This window comes from Mesocricetus auratus, unplaced genomic scaffold (assembly GCF_017639785.1).
Source record: "Mesocricetus auratus isolate SY011 unplaced genomic scaffold, BCM_Maur_2.0 Super-Scaffold_100008, whole genome shotgun sequence".
Lineage (NCBI taxonomy): Eukaryota > Metazoa > Chordata > Mammalia > Rodentia > Cricetidae > Mesocricetus > Mesocricetus auratus.
Genome location: NW_024429192.1, coordinates 22,971,672 through 22,982,689, shown reverse-complemented (window position 1 = coordinate 22,982,689; position 11,018 = coordinate 22,971,672). Strand labels below are relative to the sequence as shown.

General features: G+C 39.7%; 1 protein-coding gene across 4 annotated transcripts in view; it reads left to right on the top strand.

Moving 5' to 3' along the window:
• The first annotated feature begins 1,551 nt into the window (after positions 1-1,551).
• Positions 1,552-11,018, top strand: part of Robo1 (roundabout guidance receptor 1) — a 919,114-nt gene continuing 909,647 nt past the window's right edge. For 2 of the 4 annotated variants that reach the window (XM_040750585.1, XM_040750592.1), the window contains exon 1: positions 1,552-1,783. The gene's annotated coding sequence lies outside the window, so the exon portion shown is untranslated. The remainder of the gene's footprint in view (positions 1,784-11,018) is intronic. The other 2 variants (XM_040750586.1, XM_040750584.1) reach the window with 1 other exon arrangement.

Genomic DNA, 11,018 nt, shown 5'->3' with positions numbered 1-11,018 from the left:
GATACTGTTGGGTTTTTTTGTTTGTTTGTTTTTGCATTTCCATTTGTTTGTTTTGCACATGACTGATCGATTTGGGGGTTTTAGCAGCTGCCTGTATTGGGTAACAGCACTTGTAACATCATTCAGCAGTAAAAATGTATCTCATAATTCTGTAGTGAAATTTGAATACACTATTAATATTTACCTCTAAGTACAAGAAAGCCTCTACCTTACTATAACATTAGGAAATACCTTAGGCATAACTTGTTGGGAAGTCTGGGTCATTTCAGAGTAGGTGAAAATTTGCTTACAAATTTAAAAGTTCTAATGGTAAGCTCAAGAGCTTAAATTCAACTATCAACATGCCATTTTTCAAATTATGTAGTATCAAATGGTCAGCCCTGAACACAGACACGTAAGTAACATCATACAGACTGAATCAATTGAATATATGTATGGAGTTGGTGATATGTATGTTTATACATATACATACTTTTGTAACAAAAATCCATCTAAAAAGAAGCCATAGACATGAAAGAGAGCAAGGTGGATTATATGGAAAGGTTTGGAGGGAGAAAAGAGAATGGGGCTCTTGTGTAATTATATGTTCGACATTAAAAGAAATTTTAAAGTGGAGTTAGTATACACAAAGTATAATTTAAGAGTTCTCTTTCTCTTTCGTGATGATATACTAAAGTATTTTCTGGCAATGTTAAAATGCTTCCAAGAGACCAGTCCCAGGGTTCTGGCTCATTGTAGATCCTCTGACTGTATACATTCATATTTCTAATATATTCTCACAGAGGGGAAAATGCAGAAAGAAAACGTGACAATTAACAACATGTACTTGAAAATTGTAACCTTATTGATATTTTATAGTGATGTATATTTTCATGGCCACATTCAAAAGTAATCCCTAATTTCCGACTTTCTCGTTTTGTAAAGCAGAAATGAAGCTTGTGCTGTTATCTTTAATGCCTCCTGCCCTTAAATTATTTGAGGGAAATCTTTCAGATTTCATAATTGGTGCATACATTTTGGGTTCTGCCATTTTAATCCACTTAAGTCAAGTTAGTGGTATAGCCCTGCCTTTTCATGGGTAAAATTGGGTGCTATTTTACTTCTGTGAAGTACAGAAGTGTTTGAGCAAATAACATGACCTGGATTCTTACGACTCATGCACTATAGAAAGCAAGAGGGAGGTTTTCTTGCCAAAACCCCCGTGTGATTTTTTTTCCTTCAGAAACTGTTCTTTGAAAATCCTTTGTATTATCAAAGCCACCCCCACAGACAATTAAAAGCAGATATGAAATGATAGATCACATGACCGGAGTTTAAAATGTGAAGGCTTTCCCCCCTTTGGTTAAACATCGCAGCAGGCATTACAATACCAGAGGTAACGAATCAATTAAATCCATTTTCCCCTTGGCGTCTCCAAAGCTGCATGCCCAGTGTTGCTGTATAGTTGAGAGCTGGAGCTAGGACCCAGGGGCCTCCGCAGCCACCAATAGAAGAGCACACTTGGACCTATTTGTATTCATTGCCGTGTGCTCTGCGCATTAATAGTAATACAGATAACGGGTATGAAAGAATTCTCTACTGAAGAAGGATTGAATATTTCTTCCAGGGTGCTGAGACTGAGAGGAAACCTGACTTTCCTCCCCGGGTTCCTCACTCATATTGAAAAGTCTCAGAAGGCTTTTTCAGCGTTTAAACTCGGAAAGCTCCTGTCTGCATAGCAAAGTTGGAGGGCTGTGCCTGCATCAGGGAGCTGCTGGATTTCCGAAGACAGTCTTATGGAAGGGTAAGTCTTGCAAACGTCTGCCAAGGAAGTGGCTACGGCTTTGGAACCATGAAAGAGGTCGCTTGCTTTTTACCGTAGTGGTGTGGCATGGAGAATGGGTGCAGAAAGGACTCTGCAATTTGCCCAGAAATTGTCAGGGATGCACCAGGGATTCGGGGAGGGTAGAATCAAAAACCTCCCGGCTAAATGGGAAATTGCAGCCTTAAGCTCTGGCGGGATTCAACAAGTTTCCCCGCAGAGATGTGATGTTTGTTTTGTTGCCCTGAAAGTTGGGCCAGGTGTCTCTTATGAGTGAGCCGTGCTTGATTAACAAAGAAGTTTCTGGATTTTTGCCTGTGTTGTGTGGCTGAGTTAATCCTTATTTGAGGAGGTTCTGTGCAGCTGGGGACTGCCTAGTGGGAAGTTCCGATTTTCAATGTCCTGCTGGGTTCGCACTGGTAGAGTTTGCTGGTCTCTGAGTGCAAGGGTTTCTACTAACGTGTGGAGATGCAGAAACCAGCTCCAAGGAGCTCCCAAACTTTGAAGGAATTCTCCAAGAATGGATAAGTGTAGGGACTTGGAAATTAAACGTTGCTAGGTGAATTGTGTTACTCTTAGAAATGCATAGGTACTAGAGTTTTTTGAGACCTTCCATTCCAACCTGCCTCTTTTTGCCTGAAAGCGTAGTGGCAATGTGGAGGAGATGGAGGATTAAAACCAAACCAGGCGAGGCATGATCTGAGAGGCAAAGAAGGGAGGAAGGAAAGCTGATAGATGAATGAATGGGGTGCATCCCATCTTTCACACACAAAAACCTCACCCGCGGGAAGTACAAGGAAGCGCTCCAGTTGGTGGCGTTCAGCCGCAAAACATTACAGGGAGATCTAGGAGTCTCTGCATTATTGATGAAGCGCTGTGTCCTTTTGGGGGCCCCTCTGCTCCTTCTTTCAGGCCCCTCTTGCTTCCTCTCCCCGATCTTCCCCACCTGAGAGCCAAGCTTGGCGCGGTGCGACAGTGGGCCACCCAGCCCCACAGCTCTGTGAACACAATAGGGAGAGGCTTGTGAGCAGCCAATGCGGGATGCAGGGAAGCTCTTCTGGAAATCCTGCTGCCGCAGCCTGGACTGCTGCTTTGCCTTGCTCTGGGGCGCCAGAGGCTGCCTTGGTTCAGTAGTCTCGCACTATAAAAATTATTGGTAGCTCGCACCTGGGCATAAAGGTTTCTGATTACTGTTGTAGCAGGTCACTGCTGCAGGCAGAAGAGTACCTTTGGAGAGCCAGAATGCTTTGACCTCTTATGCAATCTGGGGACTGAGAAATGGACTGGTATGCGAAGATTCAAAGACCTGCACTTCAAAAGGAAAACAGTGATGAGATTTTAGGGGGCGAGCGGAAAGAAGTCAGGCTATTGGTCAGGCTTTTCTTTCAAGTGGATGGTTTTGATACGGGGCTTTGAAACACTGTCTCTGCCTTCTCTAGAAACCAGAGAGGCAGAATTCCCAATGCCCCATGTGGGAGCTCAATAGAGAGAGACTCCTTCAGTAGATGAAGGAAAGAGAAGTCAGGGTAGGTGGCTTCATTTCACAGTGTCATTTAACCCTGACCTCAGCACCTCCCACCCTTTCACGCCCATGCCAGGGAGTATCTCTCTAGTGTAAGAAAAAAAATCGTCATGAAACTGTGAGATTTATAAAGGCAAGGAAAAGTGGTGTGGTGGTGGTGGTGGTGGTGGTGGTGGTGGTGGTGGTGTGTGTGTGTGTGTGTGTGTGTGTGTGTGTGTGTGTGTGGTGTAAGCAGGGCCAGAGACAATTTGGTCATTGGTTTCCAACCTCTTTCACTGAACACTAAGAATCTGGAGAGAAGGCTGAATGAAGCACTCTATAAACATTTCGTAGAAGGGACACTTGTAAGAAATACATTCCTGTGGACACACTGGGGATTGTACTGTCTTTCCCTTACCCTCATTTCTGTGTCCCTTTGTTTTGGCTATTTGAGAATTAGAATACAATTAGTGTACAAAATACAATGTTTGGGGAAACCACTGACATACCTGGAGACCAACTAGCACTCTGGTAACTGAATTTTCGATTTGGATGCTCCCAGGACATTAATGTGGGAGACTGGGTTTTGCATCAAGACCTTGCAAATTCTAACTTGAGGCTTGAGGTTCAGAAAGCATAGGATAAATACTGGAAAATGGTGATTTATTCACATACAAAAACAGGTTGGAAGGTGCTCCTTTAACCCCACCCAGAGAGAGAGAGAGAGAGAGAGAGAGAGAGAGAGAGAGAGAGAGAGAGAGAGAGAGAAGAGAGAGAACACAGGTGCAACCAGCCAGAAAAATCTTAAGTTGGTAAGACCTTTTACAGTAAGAATCTATTGTGTACCCAGTGATGAATGACTAAGTGACTAAAGATGAGAAGTGTACAAGGAATGAAGGCATGCATTTCATGTCATTGCCAAGGGTTTTGGACTTCTGTTAGCATCTCTCTGCACATCTTCCAGCTTCGTGCATCTTTCAATTTAGCTTTATCTACCAAACGGAAGCACAGTGACACAGCTGCAGATCCCTTGTGGAAGCTTGCTATAGCAAACAGCTTTTAATCACAGGTTTGCTGCAATTTCCACCACTTCCTCCCTTTGGTTTCCATTCCCGTCCCCTGTCCTTGAACCCATATTACCATCTCCTGGGCTATATCCACTGAAGGTTAGTTGCATCCAGTAATGTAGCACCTTGCTAATCATGGGAGGAGGGCAGCCATACAACAGCTGCCTGGGGAGCCACAGAGCTTTAAAGCTGACTTTTCCTTACCCCAAACTGCAGAAAATAAAGAATAAATGTCCTAATGTCCCCACAAAGAAAAGTGTTCTCTCTGCACAATTGTCTTTTATTTTGCAGCATAACCAAATCAATTCAAATATGCCAGAGCACTGATGAGAGGCGGAAGGGAAGCTCTGCACTCCTGTGTACTGTGCAGTGTTTTGAAGCTAGGGCTGTTTGTTCTGCTGTCTCATCTTTGGCACCTATCAGTACTTGATATATTAGGGTTATTTTTATTTAAGCAAGTTTAATATGTGGATTTCCTTAGGAGGCTCAGCAACTCAAGGCACTGCAAAGATTAGGGCGGGGAGCAGGAGACAGACAAAAAAAGCAAAGCTACAAAAGCCAGGCCTTCCTTGGCAACATGATAAACGAGCAGGTGCATTGCACCATTTGAAATGTAATTTGAGATGAAGTTCCACCATATCTCTGGCAAAAGGAAGCTACTTCTGCCTAGACAACCCAACTGATTTCTCTCACTTTCTTCCCCAAAATACATAAATTTGGAGACAAAACAAGGTGCTAAATAGTAGGTAACATTATAAACTTGTTATATAATTATTCATCTCCCAAACTCACTGTTAAAATGAGCATTGTTATTTGTGATTCCTTCACAAATATATCTAACTATGTTAATGCTACATGAGTCAGACAATTATCTTAATTCTATAAGAAATTGTGGTCCTAGAACAGGCTGATTTATCTAAGAGAGAAAACAATTTTTCCTATTGACAAAAGACAAAGTGTAGCTTACCTTCTGAATCCCTGAATTCTGTCCATGAAGGTTTTATATATCCATGTAGATGCGGTGCTACTTAATAGATTTGAACATTACTGAGTTTTGGATTCCTTAGGATTCCTGGAAATAATCGCATGTAGATATCAAAGAATAGCTATAAATATTGCTTTGTTGTTTTCAGACAGGGACTGGCATTGTAGCCCATGCTGGCCTTCAAGTTTTTGCATAGCCCAAGCTGTCCTCTCCTATCAGAGTCCTCTCACCTCAGCTTCTAGAGTGCTAGGATCATGAATTTGTTCTCTCTTTCCAAGAGGTCAGACTGCTTTAAATCAACCAGTTCAGCTGACTCTACCATCTTATTTCCCTCATATGTCAATAAATAATTTGACAATTCTTTATATATTCTAATGATAAAAATTCAGAACATACTAGATATTTTTTAATTTACCAAACTTTATTTGCATTTGTCCCAGGCAAAACTTTGTAAGGAGTAACATTGCCAAGATCTCATAGGTAGTTACTTTTCCTGTATTTCCCACCATACTGTTTATCCTGTCTCATGAGTCTAAAGGTTGGAGCCTACCAGGTAAAGGCATCATTTTGGGAACTGTTCACATCACTGCAGCCCTGGATCCTCTGGTATGGAGGAATCCTTACTTCACATAAAAGTCTGGCACATTTGTCTGGAATAGTGTATGTTCTTCCTCAACCATGAGATTTCTCCCATCATGCTGAGTTCCAAATGTTGTGACCTCTGACTTTCTAAATCAATTATTATGAGTGCTACAGCTTTGCTCAGGATTGGGACCAGATACCTGGCAAAAATAACTCAAAGGTCAGATTTGTTTTAATCTGTGACTTCAAAACATTTGGTTCATTATGGTTGGTAAGACAGTAGAGGAAAGCAGAGGACAGTAGAGGAAAGAAAAGAGGAATGTCATTGCTGGAAATTTTGTCAATGCCCTTATCCTGAAGGATGGTGCCACCCATATTTGTGGTGGATATTTTCTCCTCAGTTAACCTTCACTGAAAATCCTTTCAGGACTATACCTACAGATTTGCCTCAACAAATTCCCCAGGTCATTTTAAACCTAGCCCTGCTGACAATGCAGATTATCTATTACAAATATCAATACCTTGGGCTCAGAAAGCAAGTAGACATTTTCTAAACATCAGCTCCAAAGTAATATGTAGTTAAGTCTTCACTGTTTTGCATAGATTTCTGATCACCTACAATTTTCTCTTTGTTGATCTTAGTTCTGTTCTTAGAGATTAATGTTTATTAGTTGCCTATGGTAACACAAATACGGTAAAACATTTAGGGTGTTTCAATAACAAAAAGAGAATTTATTTCTAATCTGTCTTTTGCCACATCTGTATTCTAAACTATATACTAGATATTGAAAAGTACCTCAAATATTTCAAAGGAAGTCACTTAAAAGAAGGCATTTAAACTTTAAAATCTTAAAGCAACACAGATATTACTTCTTGCTCAATTTTCTTTGTACTTGAGTTTAGAGTCTAAAAAACTCCTCTTATACCCAGACGAATCCACTTTGGCCTTGTCCTTTGGTGTGGTTCATAATGCACTTTTGATACTTTATGACAGTGCTTTTTCATAGGCCTAACCCATTCCTTGCTTCCCCTTTCATTGTAAGCATTATGTCACCCCAATTCCATTGTCGCAGCTTGCCGTCACATTCATGAGTTTATAAATGCTACCCTTCTACTCCACAAATAATGAAATGTAAACTCTTCCAGATGTCACGATCTGAACCTCGAATCATTCTCTTTATCTTCATCCTTAATTTGTTTGCACCTTCTGAAATATTTGGGATGTTTCGTTTTCCCTGCTTTTGATTGTATAAAAATATTTTCCTCAAATGGTTCTCATTTTCTTGCTCATTTTGTGATCACAACAAAATGATTGCTTATCCTGTGAAGAACTCTATGTGAAATTAATGGATCTATATATGCCTTCCTTTCATATTTGTTCCAGAAATAATTTGAAAACTGCATGGCATTTACTAATGACCACCATGACACTGTGCCAAGTGTTCAATGTTTTCAAAATTCAGATGTTGACATCAAGTCTGTAGCTGGGAGCAGATTCTTATATTTATTATCCCAATAACTGGGCTGTTGAAGCAGGATGATTTCTACAAATTCCCATGAGTTACAAAGTAACTTCCAAACAAACCAAACATACTGTCTCAAAAAGTAATGCATGCATACATATACCACACATACAAGAGATTCTGTACTATACAATGTTGTAAAGGTGAAGTTTTGGAGATTAATTCAAAAGGCCTCATACAGACATACATTACAATAACAGAAGTATTATCAAACTCTTGTGTTTCTTTCTCTTCACACATGAGAGAGTAGAGTCCATATAAAGCCCATTTCAGATATTTATCTATATTGCCTGTATCTCATCCTCCAGAGTGTAGGTATAAAATGATTATTCTTTATAAGCCTCCCTGTGTATGGTTCTCTGTTTAAGCATACAATGCTTAAGTGAAGCATCAGACCATGGGCAAACAAACCACACACCATAGAACAAATAATTATAGGTTCTTGTAATGCACATTTTAATGAGCATCCCTGATATAAATAGGAAATGATTGTAACAACAGTTGCTCCTCAGCTCAGCCAGATCAATATGGAGTTCAGGGTGACGCCATAGCACAGGCTCTCATATCACACAGAGAATAAGAGCCATATCTGTGTTGAGTACTGTGCTTCAAAACATAAACTAAGTTCAACAATACAAAAATAAACAATAGACCACGTGATTACTATGTGTCAGATCAGCAGAGTCATGTTTGCCATGGCTAGAGATTTTCAATGGAAAGGCACACACATGAATGGTAGTGATTCTCTATCTCCCCATGGAGATACTCTGGGTCCAGGTGTTGCTCTGCAGTGCACTTGGAGCTTTAAGGTTATGGAACTTTTATACTCATGACTTCTTGGTTACAAAGGCAGAGGTAAAACATGTTTGTACTTAATACCCACATTTAGCGTTAAGATAGCAAATATAAAAACAAGTTTCCTGTCCACTCTTCTAGATCATGTCTTCTAGCAAGAAGCTCATGCTACAATTTTCTGAAGACATCTGCACTTTAGAATATTAATATTGTTATTTTTAGTTATGAGTAAGTATGTGTGTCTGTTTATGGAGATATGCATTTCAGTGCAGGGGACTCTGAAGGTCAGAGACATAGGATCCCCTAGAGTTCGGGTTATAGGCAGCAACTCCTGAGTTCTAGGAGCACAACTTGGGTCCTCTTAACCAGAGAACCATCTCTGTATTCCCCTCCTGAATTTTGTGTTATATCTATGTGTACCAAGAACAACTTTGAATCACATTTAGTGCTATGAGATTAACTGAAATATTGAGACAAGTTTCAATTATTATATGAATATTATTCTCATGACTTGCTCAAGTTGTCTTAGGTAGGCCTACTTCATACATTTTCATTACTCTGTAGTATTGAGCATAACACATGTAGTATAATTTGTGCTTCCCATTTTTGTTAATGAACATTTGAATTTCATAGTATGAAAATTGATGTAACAATGTTAGTAGACGTTTCATTATGCAAGTGCCTAATATTTTCTTAGGTGTGTCTAGAATTGAAATGACTTAGCCATGTGGAATGTATCTTTGGTCCTCAGATTTTCGTTTTTGAAAATACATTCTTCTCTCATTCAATATGACCTAGCCAAAGTGTTCCCTCTCTACACTCCTTAAAGCCCTGTCCAATGCAAGGCTCCATATCTGAGTACTTTTGCTTTGAAAATTTGGTGACATTTCAGTATATAACTTGACTTCAGTCCTTTTTAATTTTCAGATGTTTATTTTAATTTTTGAAAATTTTGTTTATATCCTCTCTATCCCTCCCATCTACTCTGTTCCCTGTTCTCTCTCCAAACCATGACATCTCACTTTTTAATTATTATCAATGAATATATATGCATATATATGTGTATGCTCATACATATTGTTTAAAGTTGCAATTTAATTTTTTGTAGTAACCTTCTAAACAGTGAATAAGCATATTTGGATAGTGGCTACTGTCGTGGATATAGCTGTTATAGAATGCAATAATCATCAAGAACTGTTACGTCGATATATAGTTAAAATGATAGGAAATTTTGAAGTGAATGAATTCATGAAGAGGTTTATAGGAAACATTAAATGGCTTCAATTCATTTGATTTTAAATAGATAGTTGACAGTCATTTAGAATTTATTCATTATCATGTTAATGAGGATAAGTTTATAACTTTTTTAAGCTTTAGCATATAAAATGTAGTCTCAGCCCAATCAAGTAGATAAGCACTTGTAACAAGTACAACAAAGACCAAAGACCAAGATGAACATGAAAGTTTATTCCTTTTTTCTCCTTTTGATTTAAATGAATTTTTTTCACATATGATATATCCTGATTAGAGCTTTCCCTCCTTCTCTTTCAAGTTCCTAACCACCTGCCCTGCCATTCTGTCTATGCCCTTTCTAACTCTAATTTGTCTAAACAGAAAAAATGGGCTTCTATGGTGTAATAATAAAATCAAATGAACAAATCTAACACATTGGAATAGAGCAAAATAAACCACCAGAAGAAAGAGTCCTAGAAAATACACAAGAACAATACTGACATAGAGACCCACACAATCACACTCAGGATATATATTATTGTATGAATGTACATCTTTTGTGTATATGCCTAAGAGTGGAGTTGCTGGATCTTGTGGTAGGCTGATTTCCATTTTCCTGAGGAAACTCCATAGTGATTTGCAAAGTGACTGTTGGATTTGGCACTCCCACCAGCAGTAGAGGAGTGTTCCCCTTTCTGCACATCCACTCCAGCATAAATTGCCATTAGTAATTTTGATTTTAGCCATTCTGGTGGGAGAGAGATAGTATCTCAGAGTTGTTTTGATTTGCATTTTCCTAATGGCTAAGGATGTTGAGCACTTTCTCAAGTGTCTCTCAGCCATTTTAGACTCCTCTATTGAGAATTCTCTATTTAGTTCTGTATCCCATTTTTTCATGTTCAAGTGGCTGTGAGTTGGAGATAGTTTCTGAATAAGGGATGGGAACGTGAGTCCACTTCTTCTTTCAGCTCCAGGGCACTATCCAGTATAAACCTATGCAGGCTCCATGAATACTGTCACAGTCTCTGAGTTCATATGTGCATCAGTCCTGTTGATTCAGAGGACCTAGTTTCCTTGGGTCCTTAATCCTCTGTCATTTGTTTTTTTCTTTTTTTAAATTTAAATTAGAAACAAGCTTGCTTCACATGTCAATCTCAGCTCCCTCTCCCTCTTCCCCCATCTGCCCAGCAACCTCCCCAACCCCTCACCCAATCCCCATGACACTCTCCAGGGAGGGTGAGGCCCTTCATGGGGGATCTCCAAAGTCTGTCATATCAGACAACCACCCTCCATGTGGAATGGACTCCCAAATTCTGCTTGGATGCCAGGGATAAATAGGGATCTACTAACCAAGGCCCCAAAGAATGCCAAGGCCTACTCACTGACACCCACATTCAGGGGGTCTGGATCAGTCCTTTGCTGGTCTCTCAGCACCTATCACTCTTAAACTCTTCCAGCTCCTATTCTATAGAGTTTCCTGAGACCCGTGGGAAGGGATTTGATGTAAATACCCCATGTAAGACTGATTGTT